This window comes from Phyllobates terribilis, unplaced genomic scaffold, assembly GCF_046119375.1.
Source record: "Phyllobates terribilis strain yellow unplaced genomic scaffold, ASM4611937v1 Scaffold_9__5_contigs__length_417890890, whole genome shotgun sequence".
In the NCBI taxonomy this organism is placed as follows: Eukaryota; Metazoa; Chordata; class Amphibia; order Anura; family Dendrobatidae; genus Phyllobates; species Phyllobates terribilis.
In genome coordinates this window covers 335,965,450-335,991,757 of record NW_027362769.1, presented here as the reverse complement: position 1 = coordinate 335,991,757, position 26,308 = coordinate 335,965,450, and the positions used below count along the sequence as shown (strand labels likewise).

At 48.8% G+C, this 26,308-nt stretch overlaps 1 long non-coding RNA gene across 1 annotated transcript; it reads right to left on the bottom strand.

Moving 5' to 3' along the window:
- Positions 1-19,021: 19,021 nt before the first annotated feature.
- On the bottom strand, positions 19,022-23,371 carry LOC141162191 (uncharacterized). Its single transcript, XR_012250746.1, has 2 exons — positions 23,084-23,371; positions 19,022-19,233 (listed from the first exon to the last, which is right to left on the bottom strand). It is a non-coding gene; the product is annotated as an uncharacterized lncRNA (long non-coding RNA).
- Positions 23,372-26,308: the final 2,937 nt, after the last annotated feature.

Below are 26,308 nucleotides of genomic sequence, written 5' to 3'. Positions count from 1 at the left end.
CCGGAGCAGGAGGCGTACCTGTAGACTTGGAAAAAGAGTTAAGTACCACAGGTTTGAGGAGAGATACATGGAAGGAGTTAGGGATCCGTAAGTTGGCCGGGAGTTTTAACTTGTAAGAAGGTATCTTGAGTCGGACATATTTAGACGAGAGCCAGACTTTATCTCCAGGACGAAATTGTGGAGGATCCAGGCGTTTTTTGTCAGCGTGTCTTTTCATCCGTTCGGACGACTGGAGGAGTGCGGATCGGGTACTCTCCCAAATGGAGGAAAATTTGCTAACGAGAGATTCCGCAGCCGGGTTGTCCACAGAGGTGGAGACAGGAAAAGGAATCCGAGGATGCTGACCGAAGACTACAAAAAACGGGGATTTGGAGGAGGATTCGCTCTCGTGATTGTTATAGGAGAACTCGGCCCATGGTAGGAGATCCACCCAGTCAGAATGATGGGCATTAACGAAGTGCCGGAGGTAACTGGTCAGGTTCTGATTGATCCGCTCCACTTGACCATTAGACTGTGGGTGGTAAGCGGAAGAGAAGTCCAGGGTGACGTCTAGCAGTTTACAAGTGGCTCTCCAGAAACGTGAGGTGAACTGTACCCCACGATCCGACACGATGTGGAGGGGCAGGCCATGAAGACGGAAGATGTGGCGGATAAAGTCTTTAGCCAGCTCGGGTGCAGACGGGAGACCAGGCAGGGGAATAAAGTGAGCCATCTTGGAAAAGCGGTCAGCGACCACCCAAATGACCGTACAACCGGCAGAGACGGGGAGATCAGTTATGAAGTCCATAGCAATATGCTGCCAGGGGGCAGCAGGCACAGGAAGCGGAAGAAGGCGACCGGCTGGCAGGTGTCTCGGGACTTTGTTGCGGGCACAGGACACACAGGCAGAAACAAAGTCTATTACGTCCTTGTGCAGGGTAGGCCACCAGTAGTGCCGGGCAATAAGCTGGAGGGTCTTTTTCTGACCGGCGTGGCCAGCTAGTTTAGACGAGTGACCCCAGTGTAGGATCTTCTCCCGATCAGGTACTGATACGAGCGTCTTACCGGGAGGGAGACGATTTAGGCTCACGGGAGCCACCTGCATTACTCTGGCGGGATCGATGATATGTTTAGGTTCTTCCTCGAGATCGGACACCAGAAAGGATCGGGACAAGGCATCTGCTTTGACGTTTTTGTCAGCCGGGCGAAAATGAAGAACAAAATCAAAGCGAGCAAAAAACAAGGACCACCGGGCTTGGCGCGGGTTAAGTCTCTGGGCATGCTGGAGGTAAGCCAAGTTCTTGTGGTCAGTGTAAATTATTACCGGGTGAAGAGCCCCCTCGAGTAGGTAACGCCACTCCTCCAATGCCAGTTTGATGGCCAATAACTCTCGGTCTCCTATGGAATAGTTGCGCTCAGAAGAGGAGAAGAGTTTGGAGAAGAAGCCACAAGTTACCATTCTCCCGGAAGATGATTTTTGAGTAAGTACCGCTCCGGCTCCAGAGGAGGAGGCGTCAACTTCCAGGAAGAACTGCTTGTTGCCGTCCGGGCGATGCAGCACCGGGGCGGAAGAGAAGGCCTGTTTTAGGGAAAGAAAGGCCTCCTCTGCTTCGGGCGGCCACTCTTTGGGATTAGTACCCTTATGGGTGAGCGCGGAAATTGGGGCAGTCCGGGAAGAGAAGTGCGGTATGAAGAGGCGGTAGTAGTTGGCGAAGCCCAGGAATCGCTGAATGGCCTTCAACCCCTCCGGTCGAGGCCATTTCTCGATGGCAGACAGTTTCTCTGGATCCATTCGTAGGCCGGTCTGAGAAATAATGTAGCCCAAAAATGGAAGCGAGGTCTGCTCAAAGAGGCACTTCTCGTATTTAGCGAAGAGGTGATTCTGCCTGAGCCTGAGCAGGACCTGACGAACGTCCCTCCGGTGAGTCTGGAGATCCGGAGAGAAGACCAAGATGTCGTCCAGGTACACCACTACGCAGGAGTAGAGAAGGTCCCGGAAGATGTCATTGACCAACTCTTGAAAGACGGCAGGAGCGTTACAGAGACCAAAGGGCATTACGAGATATTCATAGTGGCCGTCCCGGGTGTTGAATGCCGTCTTCCATTCATCCCCCTGACGGATACGAACCAGGTTGTACGCCCCACGGAGGTCCAGTTTGGTGAAGATTCTAGCCCCCCTCAGACGATCAAATAACTCCGGAATGAGCGGAAGGGGGTACTTATTCTTCACCGTGATCTGGTTAAGGCCTCTATAGTCTATACAGGAACGGAGAGAGCCGTCCTTCTTTTTGACGAAAAAGAAGCCTGCTCCCGCCGGGGAGGTAGATTTCCGGATGAATCCCCTGGCCAGATTCTCCTCAATATATTCGGACATCGACCGGGTCTTAGCAGCGGATAAAGGATAAATACGCCCACGGGGAGGAGTAGTACCAGGTAACAGGTCGATAGGGCAGTCGTATGGTCTATGAGGAGGTAGTGTCTCTGCTTCCTTTTTATTAAAGACATCAGCATAAGACCAATAAGGAATCGGAAGTCCAGGTAGATTAGCTGGGGTAGGAGAAGGACGGACGGGATGGACGGGAACCAGACAGGTCTTATGGCAGTCCTGTCCCCAGCGAAGGACTTCTCCGGTCTGCCAGTCAAGCACGGGTGCATGTCTCTGGAGCCAAGGTAGGCCTAGCAAGAGGGCGTGAGAGAGTCCAGGCAGAACATGAAAGGAGATACTCTCAGAATGCAGCATTCCCACCTGCAGAGTAATGGATTCGGTGATGAGTTGGATGGGGCGTGGTAAGAGGCCCCCATCCACGGCAGCAACAGACAAGGGTACAGCCAGAGGTTTGGTGGGGATGCGGTATTTCTCTACCAGGGACTGTGAAATAAGATTCCCGGCTGCTCCAGAGTCAAGTTGGGCTAGTTCGAAATAACGGTTCTCCCCGCAGACGATTGAGACTGACAGCAGCAGAGATGGAGAGGATTTATTCTTGTCTAGGTTGACCTCTCTGAGTGAACCTAGACACAGGCGTTTCCCGACCTCTCCGGGCAGGCACGGATCCGGTGCTCCTTACTGCCACAGTAGAAGCAGCTCCCCTCGGCACGGCGTAAGTCCTGACGGGTTTTGACCATCTTGGTCTGGTCGACCTGCATAGACTCAGGAGAGTGTACCTGGGTAGAGACGGAAGGAGTGACGGGTTTCTGAAAAGTAGGAGCTAGACATGGTAACCTCCTCTCACGGGTGACCTCTTTGGCACGCTCCTGGAACCGTAGGTCAATCCGGGTGGCAAGAGTTATTAGGTCATCGAGAGTGGTAGGAATGTCCCGACCGGCAAGTTCATCTTTAATACGGCCGGACAGACCCTCCCAGAAGACGGACACCAGAGCGTCGTTATCCCAGGCCAGCTCCGAGGCAAGGGTACGGAACCGTATGGAATATTGGCCCACGGTGAGACTTCCCTGACGGAGGCGTAGCAGTGATGATGCGGATGAGGTCCTCCGTCCGGGTTCGTCGAAGACTTTCCGGAAAGCCGTGAGAAAAGCAGGCAAGTTGGACACCAGGAGGTCTCCACTCTCCCATAGAGGATTTAGCCAGGCCAGGGCCTCCCCGGTGAGTTGGGACATGATGAATGCAATTTTGGCCCGGTCGGAGTTAAACTGGTGGGACAATAGTTCAAAGTGCAGGGTGCACTGATTTATGAAGCCCCGAGCCTGGGCGGAGTCGCCTCCGAAGCGAGGAGGTGCAGAAAGCCGGGGTCCGGGGTAGGATACCATGGTATTAGTGGGCAGCGGAGCTGCCGGATTGCGAGACATGGCACTGGCGGAGGTTGCTGGTGGAGCAGTCAGAGTGTCCAGGCGAGTATTGACATTCCGCAGGTGACCCAGGATGGACTCCTGTTGGGACCTTTGACGGGATAGTTCATGACACAGGTCCGAGAGCGAGGGAACTTGGGTGCCACCGGGTTCCATGGCCCGAGCAAACTGTAACGGGTCTGGGAGGCGGAACCTCTGAGCTACTATACAAGGGGGCAGTCCTTGTAAGGGAGCGGGTGGCGACCAGGGAAGACGGGCAGGAGGTCACAGCAGGTGACCGGGACAGTCTCTGAGTGAACGGGCTGGAGGTCACGGCAAGTGACCGGGGCAGTCTCTGAATGAACGGGCAGATGGTCACGGCAAGTGACCGGGGCAGTCTCTGGATGAACGGGCAGATGGTCACGGCAAGTGACCGGGGCAGTCTCTGGATGAACGGGCAGATGGTCACGGCAAGTGACCGGGGCAGTCTCTAGGTAAAGGGTTGGTACGACCTGTGGCGGCTGATGATAGACGTGAGCTCCCAGGTGAGCAGGCGAGAGTCTCTGGAAGAACGGGTGGTCACAGCATGTGACGGCGGAGCCTCCAGGAAGACCAACAGACAGGCGGCAGATGAGCGCTCCCAGGTGAGCGGGCAGAAGACTCTGGACAGGCGGGTGGTCACAGCACGTGACGGCAGAGCCTCCAGGTAGGCTAGCGGACAGGCAGCAGATGAGCGCTCCCAGGTGAGCGAGCAGGAGTCACTGGGCAGGCAGGTGGTCACAGCACGTGACGGCGGAGCCTCCAGGTAGACTAGCAGGCAGGTAGCAGGTGTGTGCTCCCAGGTGAGCGGGCAAGCTGGTCCATAGACAGACTGACAGGAGTTGGAAGGCAGACCGTCGGACCTCGGGCAAGCAGGCAGGTGGCTGATGTGCGCTCCCAGGTGAGCGGGCAGACTGGTCCTTAGACAGACTGACAGGAGTAGTAAGGCAGACCGTCGGACCTCAGACTAGCAGGCAGGTAGCAGATAATCAGGCAGGAATCTGGCAGGTAACTGGCAGGTAACTGGCAGGTAACTGGCAACGGGACCTGAGGGCTGAAGCAGAGTAGTAAACAGTGCAACAACATTGCTCGGGCACCTCCATTTTGGAGGAGGTGCCTTATATATGGTGAAGTCCTCCGGCCATTGGCCGGGGACTCCTTAGGACGGCGCGCGCGGCCCCTTTAAGAGGGAGGGAGAGCGCGCGCGCCCTAAGCACAGTGGACGGGAAGGAGCGCGCGCTGCCAGCAGAGCGGGAGGAGGACGCCGGGCACGGAGCAGGGAGGTGAGGGGAACAGCGTCCCTGCCTAGCAGAGGGCAGGGACGCCGGCGCTACACCTACTTGTTATTTATAAGACTCGACGGTGAAATCTGGAGGCAGTAGATGTCGGGTGCATTGCTTTTTTGTAAGTGTAAGGGTGGTGGACAATGGCTGTCGCGTTCCTACCCCTGAAGACACCAATCATGTTGTATTGTGTAATGTGCATAGTGTTGTGTGTCTTTTCTAAATATCGTGATTAATGTGACCTGTGAAGTGTAATATATAATGTAGGTAGGTAACTGTATTTTAGGTTGTGATGTTAGGGTAAGATAGGGTTAATGTTGGGACTAGCCCATAGGGGGGCGGGTTTAATGTTAGGGAAAGGGACTACTTCCTGTAGTTAGTTAGTTGGATTACTAGTTCAAGTGTGAGTAGGAGGAGCAGAGCTGCCTTAAGGGTGAACCGTAGCGAGAGGAGACTAAGGGCAAGGGAATAACGAAATCCTGAAGTGACCTACCAGACAGAGTAGCCCAAGGAGTCCTTGAATAAGATGACAAGTCAAGAGAAACCCTGAGATTCCTAACTCCAAATGTAACGGACCTAAACAGAACTGAGTTTGTGGGACTAGTGGGGGTCCCAAGCGGTAGATCTAGGGCGTCATTAGTGGAAGAAATAGGACGCAAAACTGCTGTGTGAGTAAAGAGACTTGCTGATCAGGACTGTGGCATAACAGCTGGGTTGTGACGTAGTAGGGCGAAACAGCGTGCTTCACCGGCCCTGGAATAGACTACATAGGAAGGATACTGTGTGAGTGAAAATGCTTTGTACTGCAAAGACTTTGTACCCGCTATCCCTTGTACATAATGTAGCACCCTGAGGATTCGGCTGCTACAGGGGTATTGCACCTCAAGCCAGAGGTGTGGTATTCCACTCCCGGGTAAGGATGGAGTGTGGAACTGAGCTCAGTAGGCTGCATGCACTACATACATCCCATTTCCGGGGGACAGATCGACGGTACTCCCACCAGTTTATGTGCAGGTACGACAGTGTCTGTCCCTGGCTGGAGTGGGAGGGAGGTGGAACATCCCAGTAGTGTAGGGGCAGATAGGGGGAGCAGTCTGGGTAATGCTAGGAGCTCATTGGGTGCTGGTCACCTGAGCTCACACATAGAGGGAGTATATAAGGTGGGCACCATCTTAGAACAGGGTCTTTTGTAGAGAGGTCCAGGAGAGCCTGCAGAGAGAAGAGAGAGAGGAGGAGAGAAGGACCCAGAGGGGAAGAAGAAGGAACCCCAAGAACCCAGAATTAGACCAGAAGGGTGAAGGGTTGGCACAAGGGTACCGGATCCCAAGCTGGCAGAGGCAAAGCATACCTTAGCCAGAGACCGGAGGTCGTGGGCAGGATCTGCCACGACCCTCACCAAGTCCACAAGGAAGGCACACCAGGTATAGGGTCAGGGAACCCCGAAGAGGTGCACCCACCAAGAGGCCCGAGGGAGCCGGACATAAGTGGACCCCTGGTGAGAAAGGCCAGTAGAAAGGAAAGTCAGAAAGGGAGCTCAGGACCACGCTCCAGAATTGCTTGGGGGTTGGCCGAGTCCAGGACCTGGTGGACGCAGCACGGCACGGGCGGTCACTCAAGGCCGGAGTGACCAGCACAACAGCAGTAAGTAAAAACCCTGAACTGCACAGCCCGACTCTGAGTCTGATTACCATCCTCACTGCACCACCACAACCACCATCCTCTACAACTGACCCCCTCAGGCTATACCCCTCCCGTTGGGGGTTATACTACCAGAAGCTGCACACACACCACCAGCCTCAGCGGACCCTGCTGCAGCGGCGGCCGTATTGACCGCAAATCAACGGGTGGCGTAGTCGACACTAAAGAACATCCAGCAACATCTGTAGGACTGCCACACACTGAGTTTGACACCCTGGGCACGGACCGGGTCACCGCCACTCGGAGACTACAACCCCCATCTGATCCGGCTCCGGGTATCCCCCAAACAACACTGGCCCAGGGGGCGCGTCAACTTTTGGCGTAGTCGGCAGGATAACGTGCCCGCAACAACCGGGTACTGCGTGCCTGAAGAAAAGTTCACCGTTACCTCAAAAAGAAGTCTCCCGCCAGTTCCGGAGGGTCCCCGCCAACGGACCCCATCACAGGTCGTTTCCCGCCGGTTGTCCGCCATTTGCAGCTTTTTCCCGCCATCCATGGAGTTTCCCGCCACTGGGAGACGATTCCCGCCATTTCCAAAGATTTCCCGCCTTGGAAGAGCGGACGCCATTATGGGCGTGCCAGAGGGTGGCAAAAGGCCACCTCCCATCGTGGGCCAGGTCGAAGAATGGCGCCAAAAGCGGAAACCGCGCCCACCAACAGAGACTGTGATGCTGGAAGTGTCCATCAGCGTGAGAGAACTGCCCCTGGAACTAACAATCACTAAGTTGCCCCGGGACCACCCTCAATGTGGGCGGAGACAGAACAAAGGAGCGAAGATGGGTGCAGCCTGGAGAAGTCTGGAGAGAGCGCACCCGGAGACAAGAAGTCTGGAGAGGAGTCCAGAGAGAGCGCACCCGGAGATGGAGGGAGAGACAGGCAGCACCGACCCAGTGGTCAGGAGCCTGCTGCAAGCAACAACCCCATTAGGCTTAGTGGAGATCCTAGCACAGCTCCCCCGAGACCGGGAGTGTGCACAGACCGCGCTGGAGGGCCTCGCACGGAGGATGGCCCAGGTGCAGCAAGACACGCTGACGGAGTGGAGCCGTGAGATGGCCCAGCAGACCGGAACCCGTCAGCGGAGCACGCCACCCGAGACGAGGGGACAGACCGCCTCTGAGGATGGCGCAGGAGGAATGAAGGCAGGAGACGGCGCCGAGAAGGGAGCTGAACGGACGGAGGCAGGTAAAGGGGACGTCTCTACCCCGAGCCGAGAAACCGTGTACCTGTCCCAGCTCCCCGTCGCAGAGCCCGAAATTCCCCCTGCCGTGCCCGTCGCTGCATCGTCACCGTGCCAGACTAGGCCTCAAGCAGAAGCCGCGGCCGCGACCCCTGTGACGTCACGCGCCTCAACCCTGAGCGCGGCGAAGCAGGAAATACCATCGGCCTGGTCGCAAGGTCTAGTACCTCCGGGCGCCGCAATTCCAACAGCGCCCCCTACCTCCGCGGAGCCACCGGCCTGGTCGCAGGGCCGAGTACCCCCGGGCGCCGCCGTCCTTACGGTGCCCTTTACCTTTAGGGTGCCCCAAGCCTGGTCGCAAGGCCTGGTCGACTCGGGCGCCGCTACCATCAACGCGCCCTCAACATCTCGAGTGCCGCACCTGGGCGAAGATCTATTTGCCCAGCACACGTGCCCGGATGGGCAGCCGTTTGTATGGCCCCAGGAGTACTACCAACTGGAACTCCAAAGAGCAAGGCCCCTGTGCGAGCCCCTGATTCCGGCTCCGAAGCCCGTCAGGAGAACCCCGCTCCCGCTAGAAGAAGCACAATTCGAGTGGGACCCCACCGAAGGAGACCTCATGGGGTTCACTCAAGAAACGCGGGCAGCCGCAGCAGAGCGAGTGGAGTGCTGCCGCCAGCAGTTGGCAGCCTTCGAGCAAGAGCGGAAAGAGAGGTGGATCCGTGAGCAGCGGCTGCAGGAACAGAGCGCAGGGCAGAAGAGCCGGACCAGGAGGAACCCCCGTGCAGCTCATGGTCCCCGTACCATCGGGACTGTGATTAAATTCAACCTGCAGCATGGGTGGGGCTTCATAAGAGACCATCATACCCCCGGCGACGTCTTTGTAACCCGCAGAGACGTAGAAAGCCATCTGCCGGAGGGACACAGAGGTCGTGACCTGTACGTAGGGGACGAGGTCACGTTCACCCGGCACAAGTGTGCCAAAGGACCCTACGCCCTCCATGTACATCGCCTGACGGAGGAGGAGCTGCGGTGTGAGGAGGAGCAAGAGGACCCGGACGGGTCTGAAGACAAAGAAGGAGCAGGAGGACGCCGTCGTTAAAGTACGGTAAAGAGACTGTAAATAGTTACCCGTCGGGGTACAGTGAACTGTTGCTGCTTTAAATATGTCCCCGTTGGGACAAGAGTGAACTGTTAACCCGTGTGTCCCTTAATCCCACTGGCCGAGGACTGAGAGCGGCCATACCTCCCCTTGTATATAGTTGCACTTTTTAAGGCGCCCCCTACTGTTTTTTTTAGGAAACCGTGTTTCTAAAAGAGACTGTCGCACTTTACCCGGTCACAAGTCGCACCGTGGCCGGAGGAACAAGAAAAGTTTATAAGAATGTTTATTATGAAGAAGTTTTATGCTGATATATATATATATAATGTTTTATTTGTTTATGTTTTATGAGAAAAAAAAAAAAATTTTGTATGTTTGATGTTTTATTCTCTTACAGCCCGAGGACGTGCTGTGATTTACCAGGGGGGAATGTAGCACCCTGAGGATTCGGCTGCTACAGGGGTATTGCACCTCAAGCCAGAGGTGTGGTATTCCACTCCCAGGTAAGGATGGAGTGTGGAACTGAGCTCAGTAGGCTGCATGCACTACATACATCCCATTTCCGGGGGACAGATCGACGGTACTCCCACCAGTTTATGTGCAGGTACGACAGTGTCTGTCCCTGGCTGGAGTGGGAGGGGGGTGGAACATCCCAGTAGTGTAGGGGCAGATAGGGGGAGCAGTCTGGGTAATGCTAGGAGCTCATTGGGTGCTGGTCACCTGAGCTCACACATAGAGGGAGTATATAAGGTGGGCACCATCTTAGAACAGGGTCTTTTGTAGAGAGGTCCAGGAGAGCCTGCAGAGAGAAGAGAGAGAGGAGGAGAGAAGGACCCAGAGGGGAAGAAGAAGGAACCCCAAGAACCCAGAATTAGACCAGAAGGGTGAAGGGTTGGCACAAGGGTACCGGATCCCAAGCTGGCAGAGGCAAAGCATACCTTAGCCAGAGACCGGAGGTCGTGGGCAGGATCTGCCACGACCCTCACCAAGTCCACAAGGAAGGCACACCAGGTATAGGGTCAGGGAACCCCGAAGAGGTGCACCCACCAAGAGGCCCGAGGGAGCCGGACATAAGTGGACCCCTGGTGAGAAAGGCCAGTAGAAAGGAAAGTCAGAAAGGGAGCTCAGGACCACGCTCCAGAATTGCTTGGGGGTTGGCCGAGTCCAGGACCTGGTGGACGCAGCACGGCTCGGGCGGTCACTCAAGGCCGGAGTGACCAGCACAACCGCAGTAAGTAAAAACCCTGAACTGCACAGCCCGACTCTGAGTCTGATTACCATCCTCACTGCACCACCACAACCACCATCCTCTACAACTGACCCCCTGAGGCTATACCCCTCCCGTTGGGGGTTATACTACCAGAAGCTGCACACACACCACCAGCCTCAGCGGACCCTGCTGCAGCGGCGGCCGTATTGACCGCAAATCAACGGGTGGCGTAGTCGACACTAAAGAGCATCCAGCAACATCTGTAGGACTGCCACACACTGAGTTTGACACCCTGGGCACGGACCGGGTCACCGCCACTCGGAGACTACAACCCCCATCTGATCCGGCTCCGGGTATCCCCCAAACAACACTGGCCCAGGGGGCGCGTCAATAACCCTTACCAAGTTACCGTTCAATAAACACCATGTTTATGAATAGGAGTCTCCTTTATTAAACTGCGGAATCCATGGTCCTGGCAAACCAACACCACTGGCTACAGGCAGCCCTCACAACACAGCCAGTACCCACACTTTCATGTAGCGGGGCGAAAAAAGTGCCTCACCCACGGCTACCGCCCTGCGCCGCACTACATAAGGATCAGTCTCACGGGACAGAATTTGAGCAGATTATAGAGGCAGACAAGTGGATGAAATTTTACAAATCTCATCTACAATTTTTTGCATAGAAATTGGCATGCCGGAGAATTTTCAAATCCACAGGATATCAATTTCTGTTGTAAGTTTTTGCTATGGATTTCACTTCTTTCAATGTAGTGGGGGTAAAATCTAAAGAAAATTTGCAGAAAGATCCAGAAACTCACTGTGTGGACCTAACCCGAGAAAAAAAACATTTTGTGCAAAAATTACAACATGGGCTAAATTTTTGTGATTGTCAAAAAAGTCAAACATGACTTTTTCTTATAGGTGGAACAAGTCGGGTCAAGTTCACATGACCGTATTTTTGGTATGACTTCTGTCCTTGCAAAAACAGGCAGCGCTCAGACCAATGTTATTCAATGAGGCAGTGCAGTGGAGCGATTTTGGAGGAAAAAAAAGCGCAGCATGCATTGTTTTTTTCCGTGTGTTGAATGAGACTCTACTACTCAAGTCTTTGCATGCGAAAAATAAAATAAGATTCCATATGGATCATCTACATACATGCACATGACAGCTCCTGCATCTGTCCACAATACGGACGAACACGTAAAGCTGCATATGGAGGCATTTTGTGATCGTGGTCTCATGTGCGTAAGGGGCTCACGTCAGAAGAAGTTTTCAGCTTTCGAATAGTGTTTGTATTTGTTGCCAAATGAAAATACAAATGGAAAAATATATTTTTGGGTCACTATTTGCTGCTTACTGTTTTACTCACTATATTTAAAGGCAATCAGTTGGCAGGATATCATGTCTCAAACTATTTATATACGCACATAGCTCTTTCAAAGACAAGTCCAGTAATACCTTTACATGGCCAGTCCGTTCCTTCTTGAGAATTCAGCATTTGAATTGATATGCAAATGAAGCTGAAGAGCTATGGTAGTTCTGAAGTGTCTGTCACTCCAGCTCTATTCCCCACCAAGTGCCACCTCCTTCTGTTTGACTGTCAGCCTCTAGGAGTCTTCAGTTAAGTAGGAGGAGGTGGCGCTGGGCAGGGAATACAGCTGGAGTGACAGAGGCTTCAGATCTACAAATAGATCTTCAGTCTCATTTGCATTCCTTACGAATTGTGACTTTTTAAAAAGTCCATAAGGTGTTCCACAAAGCAATCTACTTCAAGAGGTGGCTAAAAATGATTTGTGAAAAAAAAAGAAAAAGGAAATATAGAACGCTTCGGAACGCATTGTTTTATGGATTTTTCGCCTTTTCTATTAAAAAAAAGCAACATGCTCTAGGCATGGTATTTTTTTTTCGGTCGTTTGTTTTTAGCATTTTTCTTATTGGCTTCTCTTTAGCCCAAAATATTTTTGAATGATATGAAATTTTTAAAAAAAGATTAAGACAATTTAAAAGTAAAAGTAAGAACACTAGAAACTCTTGGCATTTTTACGAACATTTAAAGCATAACCGTCCTCTTCATTTTTTATTTTTTTTTTTCATGAAAAAAATAGTACACAAGAAAATAACTAACTTTGTAATATGGCTTATGAGAGAAATCAGCTCCTTTCTCCTCCTTGACTGATCATTCATTCTCAAAATTCGCAACTTATGTGTAAACTCTGTTTTCGGTGAATACAGAATTTTCCATCACTGAGATAGGAGATGACTGTTGGTGCTCATAAAGTTTTAAGGAGAACTGTAACTGTTGTTTAAGTAGAGCTTATAGTAGAATGTCTGCGTCTTCCTCTAGCTCCTCCCTAGAATTTCTGTGTCTGCCTCTAGCTCCTCCCTAGAATGTCTGTGTCTTCCTCTAGCTCCTCCCTATAATGTCTGTATCTTCCTCTAGCTCCTCCCTAGAATTTCTGTGTCTGCCTCTAGCTCCTCCCTAGAATGGCTGTGTCTTCCTCTAGCTCCGCCCTAGAATCTCTGTGTCTTCCTCTAGCTCCTCCCTAGAATGTCTGTGTCTGCCTCTAGCTCCTCCCTAGAATGTCTGTGTCTTCCTCTAGCTCCTCCCTAGAATGTCTGTGTTGGCCTCAAGCTCCTCCTTCCCTATCCATAGAATTTTATAGGTACCAACTGTCATCTCCTATCTCAGTAATGGGAAAAATCTGTCTTCACTGAATACAGATTTTACACATGAATTGAGAGTAAAAAATGAAACCAGAAGGAGAAGCAGTTTTCTCTGATAAGATATGTTGAAAAGTTGCTTATTTTCATGTGTACTATTGATTTATGAAATAAAAATTTAAATGGTGATTACTCATTAAAAATGAAAAAAAAAAACGTTGAACTAATTATTAAAATTTTCTATGTAAAAACAACTTTTTGGTGTGTTACCTTCGCCCTATAGAAGCCTTAACTTCAGACTTTAGTACACAGTATCAGAAAAAGCCTCTGAGGTCTTGTTCTAGGAAAACTGTAAAACTTTTTTAATAATTTCTAATATATAGAGGCAGAGAATTTACAAGACTTAACTGGACGTAACTCAGCCCCACCAGCTTTTCACACACTTTAATAACTTTTCTGGTTCCCCAGTGAGTACTGCACAGCGAAACTTTGAAAAATAGTCTCCCATGTAAGAAAATACAAAGACTAATAGGCGGGGGGGAGGAACGCGCTTTCCAGCAGCGAGTTTTACGCTTATCACGAAATGAAACGTGTTTTTTTATTTTATTTGAAATGAGTTGTCTCCTCATGTAATTCATTCATATTACCCCTCCCCGTCACTGTCCTGTTTAGTTAATTTCCTGCAATGTATCTCCCACTTCACACACAGACAACCATAATTAAATGTTCCATTGTTTCCCCTCAGTTATCGAGCTTCCAAATTCATGAAAGGAGAAAGCTTCTGAAATTACCAGCAGCCAAACGTCTGTTTTCTCCTCTTTTTCCTGACAAGAAATAATAAAAAGCAGAACATATGTAAATGTTTGATGGGAATTTTAATAAGAGAAGGTTCCATAGAACGTTGGCGACAAACTATATGACGCGGCTGTAAAAATAAAAACTATCAAAAATATTGACCTCTAAAGTCAGTGGTGGCGCCATGTTACACTGATTCAGGATAGGCTACTTTTCCCAAACCTGCGGCTCTCTAGCTGTTGCCAAAAAAGCTTTATAACAGTTGACGTTCCACAGGTTGAAGACTACCAGTTATGGGGTCTTCCCCACTTAGTTCTGGATACTTGAAAACACCAGAACAATAAAGATGGATTTTTTTTACTTACTTTTAGAGATGAGCGATCTTCGGAGTTCGTACCGGACAGTTAGTGCATTGCAATGATTGGAACTGCAAGGGAAGTCTGGGAGGAGAGAGAGAGAATTTTCCAGCTCAAAAGTTCTGGTCTCCATTGTTTCTTTGGGGTTCCAGTTCTGCTTCAAGTTCAGGTACAGTTCTGGTACACGAACCAAACTTTGAAATAAGAAACCAGAAGGGGAGATAGTCAGCTCATCGATCACACAGCAGCAGGAGTCACGGTTGAAGCTTTCTCACAGAGCCACCAGGGTCCAGGCATAACAGCCAAGTAAGAGAAGAAACAGATCCTCCAGCGGAGCAGCACGTAATGGTAGATAAGACTTCACTTTTATTATGTCATAAAACCATAGCGACTCCTCTAATGTGAACAAAACCAACGCGTTTCAGTTAGGGAGCCTTACTCATGGATGTCATATGAGTGCAGTCCAATTACCGCGGACACAGAGAAAGGAGAAGATGGAGAACTTAAGTTCTCCATCTTCTCAGCACCTGTGATATGACGCGCCCCCTGGGGCCGTGGGGTACTTGGTAGCCGGTCCGGTCCTTTTTGGGGTAGTCACGGCGGCAGTGACCCGGTCCGTGGCCCAGGGCGGTCAATCAATGAAAAGTCAATTGGGGTAATAAAGTGTTTGGGGATAATGTTTGTGATGCCACCCGTGGTATGCGGCTCTATGGGGCCACCACTGCGCGTGCAGATCCACTGGGGCGGATGGTGACGCAGCAGAGTTGGTTCAGCTCTCCACGAGTAGAGCTAAGCTCCAGGGCAGTATATGGTGATTGATGAGGTAGATGTTGTTGGTGTAGTGCAAGGCAGGTGGTGCAGTAATTAAGTCAAGGACACAGTGGGGTGCAGTCTTCAAGTATTTACTCACAGTTGTCAAGATGCTCCAGGTTACAACCGCCGGATTATAACTGCCTACGTCGTCCTGTGTCCTCCGGGGAAGTAATCCAGCCAACTCTCAGATAACTTGGGTGCACTTGAACGGGACCCCTTTCTGTGTACCTCTCCAGGTCGTCTCTCTGCACTGGCTCTCTCCCTCCTGCCCTGCGCCTCACACACAGTGTCCCGAACCAGTGGCTGCGGGCCTTGTTGGGCGACGTCCGGTCTGTCCCCTTTGGCCTATATGGCCACCTTTTCAGCGATTGTGTGTGAACTGTGGCTACAGCACATGAAGATACCGCAACCTCCGGTTTGCTAGCTGAGCCTTAAAGTACTCCACTAATCTGGAGCCGGTCCCCTCCTGCGGCCTTGATCCCTCCACGTCAGTGTGAACTCGGGCGCATGGGTGGCATCCCGCACTCGCCGTGCCCCTAGGATCCTTTCTCTCTCTGGACCCCTCCTCACTGCTCCGGTCTTCTCTCCTCACTCTCTGAACTCCTCCATGGTCCCCCCTTCCTCTCTCACTCCTAGGACCAGACTGAACTGAACTCCTGCTCCAAGCACTGAAACAGGAGTGAATGGACCCTTCTAGATGTTTCTACCCTTGCTTTTATACTGTTCTGTCAGTTCTCCCCTAAACTACTTCCTCCACGGACCTCCTCAACTTAGTTGTACCTTCCTAACAGTGACCACACCTGTGCTCTCCCTTAGGAGCTATCTGGACCTTCCCTTATGAAGTGGTGCAGTGTTGGATGTGAGTGGTTGGGTCCCAAGTAGTGCTCCCTCCTTACCTGAGAGTGGGGTACCACACCTCTGGCTGAGATGCAGTACCTCTGTGGCAACTGGACCCGCAGGGGCGCCACATTCCCCCCTTACCCATCCCCGTTAAACACAGCACATTCGCGGGCTGGAACAGAGTACAAAACAAGAATTTAAGACACGCAAAATTTTTAGAATGCTTTTCCAGATAAAACAGTAAATAGACAACTTTTCTTCCCTTTATGGGAGACACTTTTTCTTAAACGTTACATATAAAACAATATAAGATCACTTTAAATAACACTTTATCAAACAAGTCCAGTGAGATCCTTATCAGGGTGTCCATCTAACTGGTGTAAGTGCAATGTGGGGGACCTGTCCGCAAAAAAACCCCAACGTAGGCCCTGGGCCAACGGGTTTTTGTTCAGTGGTCTATAAAACCAACAAGAAGCACCTTAAGGGTATGTGCACACGATGCAGAAATGCTCAGGATTTTTTCCTGAGCATTTCTGCATCTCACTGGCAGGAAAAAACGCATGCGGATTGTACATGCGGTTTCCTGCCAGGGACATGCGGAAATGAAGCGGTCTTCACTTTTATTTCCGCATGCGGGTTGACAAGCGCTTCCCAAGCGATTTTAGCATCACTTGGAAAGTGCTTGTCAACTTCACACTATATAAATCCATGCAAACGGCATGGATTTATATAGTGTGTGAATGTCAAAAAATAAAAAATAAATATATACTTTACCCTCTGATGGCCCCCGGTGTCCTGCTTCGCATGGTCCCGGCTACCGGCAGTGAAGACTGAAGGACCTGCCGACGTCAGCGTCGCGTGACCCGTCACATGACTCTGACGTCAGCGAAGGTCCTTCTTCATTCAACCGCGAAGTGCCGGGAACCAAGCAGGAGCGCTGCGCGGGCCGTCAGAAGGTGAGTATATATATATTTTTTATTTTATTCTTTTTTTTTTAATGGTACCTGGGTCTGGATGAGAGTCCTCTCATCCACACCTGGGTACCATCCGCACATTAGACCTCATGGAATGCGCATCAACATATACAGTGCTGCGGATTCCATGCGGTCTAATGCAAGTCAATGGCGCCAAAAAAGCAGCGTTTCCGCAAAATTAATTGACATGCTGCGGATTTTTGAGCGCAGCGTTTGCGCTGCGGAAAAATCCGCATCATGGGCACAGCACATGCGGATTTCAATTGGGGAACATTGCTGCCCTTCTACCATGCGTTTTTCATGCGTTTCCGCAGCGTTTACGCAACTGCAAAAACGCCGCGGAAACGCATTAAAAACGCATCGTGTGAACTCAGCCTAAGAAGGGCTAACTTTTTACAATATAAGTTTATGGATTAATCACCGTCCTTAACCGCAGTGTCTCTTTTCTTTAAACCAGGTACATACAAAACAAACAAAAAACTTTCCTTTAAATACACAAAGATTATACCAGTACCCTTCCGGGTAACTACACTGCTCAAAATAATAAAGGTGTTAGGATCATTCAGCCATGGAGGGTCCTTGTTGGAGTCGGGGTATCCCCGTAACAAGAAATACACAGACACGTAGTGTATAATCAAGTACTGGGAAGCCCCTGAGCGCGTCTGCCTCTATAGGTGCAGTCCCTTTATTTATATTAATAATCATTTCATTCATTTTTTTTTTTTTTTTTTTGTCAGACATGCGCAGTAAAATGCCTTTGTTTCACAGGCAGCGAAATGATGATTCATAACAGTGGAATGTTGATAAGAAAGTTTCATAAACAGAAAAGTGATAATTAGTAGAAGGTTGCTGAGACAGCTAAAAACAAGTTACAATCTAGTTTCTGGGCGTCAGTCCAAATGTCCAGATAAGGGAAGAATAACTTCATCTGTGTCTTACATCGTAGTCTTGCGTGAAGTACAACTCCCATCATCCTCTCAGTCCCCCCTTTGATTCTTCCTTATGGACTTTTGGTAGAAGACCTGGTCCGGGAGTTCTTTTCTTTCATATTCTTGAGTCCATATTACAAAGCTTATTTATGCATATTAAAATAATTTTTAATCCTATTTTAAACACTACATATATGACTACTATAACTAGCACAATCTGTAATATACCTTGCAGAATTCCAGCCACCCAACCTCCAATACCCTTAAACCAGTTCTTTGGGTTGAGAAAGGAGAAGGTGTCTGACCACCAGCTATCTTTATTTTGATCATTGTGTCTGTCATATTCGTCCCACATCTGCATCAACATTGGATACACAAAGAAAGTGCTGAATATTTTATTAGGAATTCCCATTTGGACCACATGTGGCCTACCTGAAGGTCTAGGCGAGTTGTCGGCTGCTCTTTTGTATAGTGTGTGTTTAGGTACTGCTTGCATATCTACCTGCTGATTCTGAACTATAAATGTGGCCGGTGTTAAGCGTCCTAGAGTACATGTACCTTTTATTCCTACTGGGAGCCATTTGTATGCTCCATTTCCACAAATCCAGAAAGTTCCTTCAGGCAGATCCCATATTGCAGAGTGTTGGAGCACCAACCTATGTACCAAATCTAAAAATTTAGATACATTCTGAAGTATACACCAAGGGGGTTTTTGACCTAATGGACTACAGTATCCTGCATCTGGATTTTCACAAGTCGGTGTACCTGGGTCATATGCACTTGACTCATTACATAATATATTACCTGGTATCTTTGAACATGTATCATTGTTTCCATCGGGGAATAATTGTGAATATTTCCAACCATTATTGTGTATGTATTTTTCTACTATATCAGGTTTAAAAGGTTGAGAAGAAGATACTGTGCTACTAAAACTGAGTTGTATATTTTCTGTAGGAATTAACCCTAAGTCTGTTAGTCCCGTCTTATTTCTAGGAACCCATACACCTCCTTTAAACGCTAAATATTGTAAGTTGTTTATTTTTCCGGTCATATTACCTTGCCACCAGGGAAATCCCACCCACCCCACAACTGGGATGGCAACAGTGGTGTTCCATAATCTAGAATTAACGGTTTGGTTATTTGCTAATTTGTCTGAGCAATTAGTCCATGTAAACACTTCCTCAGGGGTCATGGGTACGGCCAGGAAGGGTATGCTCGTGGCTGATATTGGAGAATGCGTACAAATCCAACAGTCTGCTATTTTCTGTCCGCCATCGAGCAGCCCGTTTACCAATATCTCATGATGTTTTATAAATTTATTATCTGTAGGTTTTGGGGAACTTAGTTTATCCCACAGGTCTCCCTGATCTATCGTTATAGCTAACACAAGTACAATCACCACTATTTCTTTTTGCAATGGCTTGCATGTACCCATGCTGATTTTCCTTCCAATTTTACTGCAGTTGGAGTTGTCAATAACACCTGATATGGACCCTCAAATCTGGGTTCTAGCGTTCTTCTGTTATGTCTTTTTACGTAGACTTCGTCTCCTGGTTGCAGCTTGTGCGTTCCCTCAATGGAATCTGGATCTGGAATGGAAGAGAACACTAAAGAGTGTATTTTAGACACATGCTTACATAAATTTTATACATAAGCAGTTAAGCTTTCAGTTTCTAACATTAAAGTCTGTGGGAAATACAATCCTGTATTGGCAACTCTACCAAACAATATTTCATGGGGGGTGAGTTTGCTCTTTCCCTGGGGGGTGTTTCTGACTGAATACAATGCTATTGGGAGACACTCAGTCCATGGTTTCTGTGTTTCTGCCATGGCTTTCTGTATTTTTAACTTAAGTGTTCCATTCATTCTCTCAACCTTACCAGAACTCTGTGGGTGGTAAGGGGTGTGTAGTTCACTTTTTATACACAACATTTTCATTACATTCTGAAAAATCTCTCCAGTAAAATGTGTACCTCTATCTGACTCGATCACTTCTGGGATACCATAACGGGGTACCAGTTCATGTGCTATTTTTACTGCAGTGACTTTAGCCGTGGCTGTATGAACTGGATAAGCCTCTGGCCACCCCGAAAACATGTCCACACATACCAGTACATACTCATAGTGTCCATGCTTAGGCATCTGGATGTAATCGATCTGAAGTCTCTGGAACGGATATAGTGGTCTTACATGGTGCTTCTGGGGGGTCTTAACAGTCTGTCCTGGATTGTGGGCTAAACAGATTTCACAAGAACCACATTTTGCTCGAGCTACCTGGCCGAACCCTGGGGCTAACCACTTCTGTCTGACCCTCTGTATCATACTGTTTGCAGACACATGTGTAGGTCCGTGGGCTTCACTGACCACAACAGGGTACCACGCTCGGGGGAGACAAAGCTCATCTCCTTTTTTCCATAGTCCTTCTTTTTCTTCTGCCCCCTGTTTCTGCCACTCTTCTTTTTCTTCTCTACTCACCTGTTGGTGGGCTTCTTTGAGCCGTGTAATTAAGTCAAATTCTGATACTGCACTAATAGTGTGGTCAGTTGTCAGAGGTTTTACTGCAGCTCGCTTAGCAGCCTTGTCGGCTCGGTCATTACCCCTAGCTATCTCGGTGTTGAGTCTTACATGTGCAGGTACTTTTATTACTGCTACTTGTTTGGTTGAGGCAGCTGATTCTAGGATTTGTCTAATCATCTGTCCATGTTTTACTGGTTGACCTGAAGCTGTCATGTAACCTCTAGCTCTCCATATACATCCAAAATCATGTACAATACCATATGCATATCAGTAAAAATATTAGCGTTTTTTTCTTTTGCTAACTGTAATGCTCGTATTAGAGCTAATAGTTCAGCTTCCTGGGCTGAACAGCTGGCCTGCATTGGCTCAGCTTCAATAACATCATGATCTGATACAATGGCATAACCTGTGTGAAAGTTACCAGTTTCATCTGCATACCTACTACCATCTATATACATATGTAGGTCTGGATTGTCAAGAGGGGTGTCCTGTACATTAGGTAGCCCTTGTGTTTCTTGTTCTATACACTGTAAGCAATCATGTATTATATTGTCTTGTTCGTGGTATTGTAAAAAATTTTCATCTTCGTCTTCCTGACCTCCTTCCACTCCCCCCTTTGTCTCTAGTGGTAACAGAGTGGCTAAATTTAGAGACAATATGCGGCGAAAAGTGAGGTTTGGTGGCATTAGTAAGGAGCATTGTAATCTAAGATGTCTAGCCATTGAAATGTGTTTTGGCAATACCTGATTCAGTATGCCATGTACATCATGTGTAGTTTGTACTATTAGGGCATGGTCTAGTACTATTTCTGAGGCTTTTTCTACCAAAAGAGAGACAGCTGCTACTACTCTGACACATGATGGTGCAGCTTTGGTAACATTATCTAATTGAGCAGAATAGTATGCGACAGGTCTTTGTTTATTTTCATGTTTCTGTGTTAGTACTCCTGTAGCATGATTAGACATTTCCGCAGCCATTAATTGGAATGGTTTGGCGTAGTCTGGGATTCCCAAGGCCGGGGCTGACATGAGACCTTTCTTGAGGTCTTGAAAGGCTATGAGCGCTGATTCAGTTAACTGAAAAGGTTCGATTTTTAAACAATCATATAGAGGTTGCATAAGCTGACTAGCATGTATAACCCATTGTCTGCAGTGTGATACTATTCCCAAAAATGCTCTTAATGTTTTGTAGTTCTTGGGAGGAACAAGATCTCTAATGATTTTTAGTCTGTCGGCGGTGAGGTGCCGAATACCTTGTGAAATGCAGTGTCCTAGAAATACTACCGTAGTCATACAAAGTTGTACTTTTTTCTTGTTAACTTTACAGCCCATGTCTGCTAGAAATATTAACAACCTTATTGTGTTGCTGTTTGCGGACTCTTGAGCAGGGGCACATAACAATAGGTCATCAACATATTGGAGAATTACAACCTCATCCGTAGGTTTGAAATTTTGAAGAACTGATCTCATAGCTTCTGAGTACAAGGTAGGTGAATGTATCATACCCTGTGGTAATCTTGTCCATGCTAATTGTCTATTCTTAAATGTAAATGCAAACAGTTTGTAACAGTCTGGGTGTAATGGTACTGAAAAAAAAATGCATTTGATAAGTCTATGACAGAAAATACTCGTGCTGTTGCTGGGATCTGTGATAGCAACGTGTGTGGATTTGGCACAACAGGAGTAATAGGTTCCAAAATTTTATTTATCTCTCTTAAATCATGTACCATCCGGTACCTAGCAGCTGACCCCTCAGTAGATTTCTTTTTTACGGGGTACAACGGTGTATTGGCTGGTGACTTTACTTCTATCAGTACTCCAGTTTTTAGATAATCTTTTATCTGTTCTCCTATGGCGTGTTCTTGTTGGGCACTAATAGGATACTGTCTCAATTGGGGTAGTGTCACACCTGGAACAGGAGTGACTTTTACTGGAGCTATTGGCATTAGTCCTACATCGGTGTCATGTTGTGCCCATAATTTTTCTGGTACCTCAGAAAGATCTAAAATAATTTGGGTAGGGGCAGGATCTTTCTCATCCTCTAAGGCTTGGACTTTTACAATGTTTTCTAGAGACTCTTGGTCATCAGGCACCAAAATTTGGACTCTACCATCCTTTGTCTCTTACCACTCCTGCTTTTCTAGCCCGAATGTCCTCCCATAGTTTCCTGTTAAACCTGTCATGCCTTGCTACCTGAAAAGTTTTGCAAACTTTCCCTAAATTCTTAGTTGCTTCTACACCACACCTTTCTTTCACGATTGTATAGACATCTTGTTCATCATTTGTGGTCTTAGTCTGTTTGTTGCCCATTTTTCCTGACTATTCTTACCTTAGGAGGCTTTTTGGGTTAGATAAAATATATTCTATATTCTACCTTTCCTCGTTACCTATTCTGTCCTAAGGAGCCAGTATCTGAAACGGTTTCTCTGGACCGTTTTGTCTGAAGTGTAGAGTAATTCTAACACACATATATATGGCAACAAGGGCAAGACCAACAATACATAAAATGAACCATACAGTCTCCATTATATATCGTGTCCCTGGAGTATTATCATTACTTCCATGGGCTCATTCTGTCAATCTCTTATCCGTCAAAAAGGAGGACAAAGGTTCGGGAGTTAAGCGTGAGCGAAGGTTTCCCCGAAAGGACACAACCTTATGACTCAGTTAGGCAATCTCCGTAATACTTATGTCATCTACCTTAGTGCGGCTTATGAGGCTATTCCCGACATCCACATCTCTTTCATACCATCCGTTCCATAACCTTCTCTGACCTCTCCTTCGGCAGATCCTACAGTATATACATGAATGACCCGAGCTATAGGTATCCTTCTCTACTAGTTCCTCAATCCCAACACAAGATATGCATGAAATTTACGGACTATCGCAGAGCAGATGTAAGAGAACTAACAGTGTCTCTTACCTGGCCAGGTTTGTCATCTGCTGTTCCGATGTCCCAATCTCAGCGGTTACTCGTGCCGGTCGATGAACTTGAAGGAATACGCAGACCTCGGGTCCCTGTTTCGGGCGCCAGGAATTGTTAGGATCATTCAGCCATGGAGGGTCCTTGTTGGAGTCGGGGTATCCCCGTAACAAGAAATACACAGACACGTAGTGTATAATCAAGTACTGGGAAGCCCCTGAGCGCGTCTGCCTCTATAGGTGCAGTCCCTTTATTTATATTAATAATCATTTCATTCATTTTTTTTTTTTTTTTTTTGTCAGACATGCGCAGTAAAATGCCTTTGTTTCACAGGCAGCGAAATGATGATTCATAACAGTGGAATGTTGATAAGAAAGTTTCATAAACAGAAAAGTGATAATTAGTAGAAGGTTGCTGAGACAGCTAAAAACAAGTTACAATCTAGTTTCTGGGCGTCAGTCCAAATGTCCAGATAAGGGAAGAATAACTTCATCTGTGTCTTACATCGTAGTCTTGCGTGAAGTACAACTCCCATCATCCTCTCAAAGGGAACACTCAAATAACCCATCCTAGATCTGAATGAATGAAATATTCTCATTGAATACTTTGTTCTGTACAAAGTTGAATGTGCTGACAACAAAATCACACAAAAATCATCAATGGAAATCAAATTTATTAACCAATGGAGGCCTGGATTTGGAGTCACCCCCAAAATTAAAGTGGAAAAACACACTACAGGCTGATCCAACTTTGATGTAATGTCCTTAAAACAAGTCAAAATGAGGCTCAGTATTGTGTGTGTCCTCCACGTGCTTGTATGACCTCCCTACAATGCCTGGGCATGCTCCTGATGAGGTTGCGGATGGTCTCCTGTGGGATCTCCTCCCAGACCTGGACTAAAGCATCCGCCAACTCCTGGACAGTCTGTGCTGCAACGTCACGTTGGTGGATGGAGCAAGACATAATGTCCCAGAAGTGCTCAATCGGATTCAGCTCTGGGGAACAGGCGGGCCAGTCCATAGCTTCAATGCCTTCATCTTGCAGGAACTGCTGACACACTCCAGCCACATGAGGTCTGGCATTGTCCTGCATTAGAAGGAACCCAGGGCCAACCGCACCAGCATATGGTCTCACAAGGGGTCTGAGGATCTCATCTCGGTACCTAATGGCAGTCAGGCTACCTCTGGCGAGCACATGGAGGGCTGTGCGACCCTTCAAAGAAATGCCACCCCATACCATTACTGACCCACTGCCAAACCGGTCATGCTGAAGGATGTTGCAGGCAGCAGATCGCTCTCCACGGCGTCTCCAGACTCTGTCACGTCTGTCACATGTGCTCAGTGTGAACCTGCTTTCATCTGTGAAGAGCACAGGGCGCCAGTGGTGACTTTGCCAATCCTGGTGTTCTGTGGCAAATGCCAAGCGTCCTGCACGGTGTTGGGCTGTGAGCACAACCCCCATCTGTGGACGTCGGGCCCTCATACCACCCTCATGGAGTTGGTTTCTAACCGTTTGTGCAGACACATGCACATTTGTGGCCTGCTTGAGGTAATTTTGCAGGGCTCTGGCAGTGCTCCTCCTGTTCCTCCTTGCACAAAGGCAGAGGTAGCGGTCCTGCTGCTGGGCTGTTGCCCTCCTACGGCCCCCTCCACATCTCCTGGTGTACTGGCCTGTCTCCTGGTAGCGTCTCTAGCCTCTGGACACTACGCTGACAGACACAGAAAACCTTCTTGCCACAGCTCGCATTGATGTGCCATCCTGGATGAGCTGCACTACCTGAGCAACTTCTCTGGGTTGTGGAGTTCGGTTCATGCTACCACGAGTGTGGTAGCACAATCAACATTCAAAAGTGACCAAAACATCATCCAGAAAGCATTGGTACTGAGATGTGGTCTGGGGTCCCCACCTGTAGAACTACTCATTTATTGAGGGTGTCCTGATAATTGCCAATAATTTCCATCTATTGTCTATTCCATTTGCACAACAGCATGTGAAATTGATTGTCAATCAGTGTTGCTTCCTAAGTAGACAGTTTGATTTCACAGAAGTTTGATTTACTTGGAGTTATATTCTGTTGTTTAAGTGTTCCCTTTATTTTTTTGAGCAGTGTATATACAGTCTTCTGGTTTTTTTTAATTCAATTCAGTGGTGGTGCTCCCTCCGGGGAAACATTTGGTCCCCACTGGATGGCCCTGCTGAGTCATCAGCCTCTGATGGCAGGGGTACGTCCTCCTCCTCGTCCACTCTGCGCACATTTAGGGCGTACCACCCACGTTCTCCACGGTGACGGGTGTAGATGACTCTGGGGTATAGATCCCGTCCTGGGTGTCCCTGTTGTAGGTGGGACTCCCTCCTGGTAACAAAGAGATCCTGGGAAGCATTGGCCTCTCTGATGAAATGCCAGCCCTTGTCCAGGTTGAACTTTACAACCATGCCCAGCATTCTCACACTTGTGTTGTATTCACAGAGCTGCAGCAGCTGGGATGGGTGCATGGGATCACACAGCACAGGGCTGCAGCAGCTGGATGGATGGGATCACACAGCACAGAGCTGCAGCAGCTGGGATGGATGGGATCACACAGCACAGGGCTGCAGCAGCTGGATGGATGGGTTCACACAGCACAGAGCTGCAGCAGCTGGGTGGATGGGATCACACAGCACAGAGCTGCAGCAGCTGGAATGGATGGATGAATGAGATCACACAGTCCTCTGCAGGGGGAGGTGACAATCTCCCCCCTCAGTCTGATGCAAAGGGGAAGGCTGGCACCTTTCAGCCTGAGTGACAGACAACTCTGGTACAGACTATACAAGTGGGAGGGGCCTATTTTGGCGCTGTTTCCGAGGCTCCGCCCACAATGGGACACCCCACATATCATTAACTCTGCATGTGCTACAGTAATGGCTGCAGTATACAGTTGTTCACAGTCTTTGTGGCACACAGGACCCAGTTAACGGGTCTGTAGATCCTGTTTGTGACGCCAAAATTGACGCGCCCCCTGGGGCCGTGGGGTGCTCGGTAGCCGGGCCGGTCCTTTTTGGGGTAGTCACGGCGGCAGTGACCCGGTCCGTGGCCCAGGGCGGTCAATCAATGAAAAGTCAATTGGGGGAACAAAGTGTTTGGGGATAATGGTCGTGATGCCACCCGTGGTATGCGGCTCTATGGGGCCGCTGCTGTGGTGCAGATCTACTGGGGCTGATGGTGACGCAACGCAGCAGAGTTGGTTC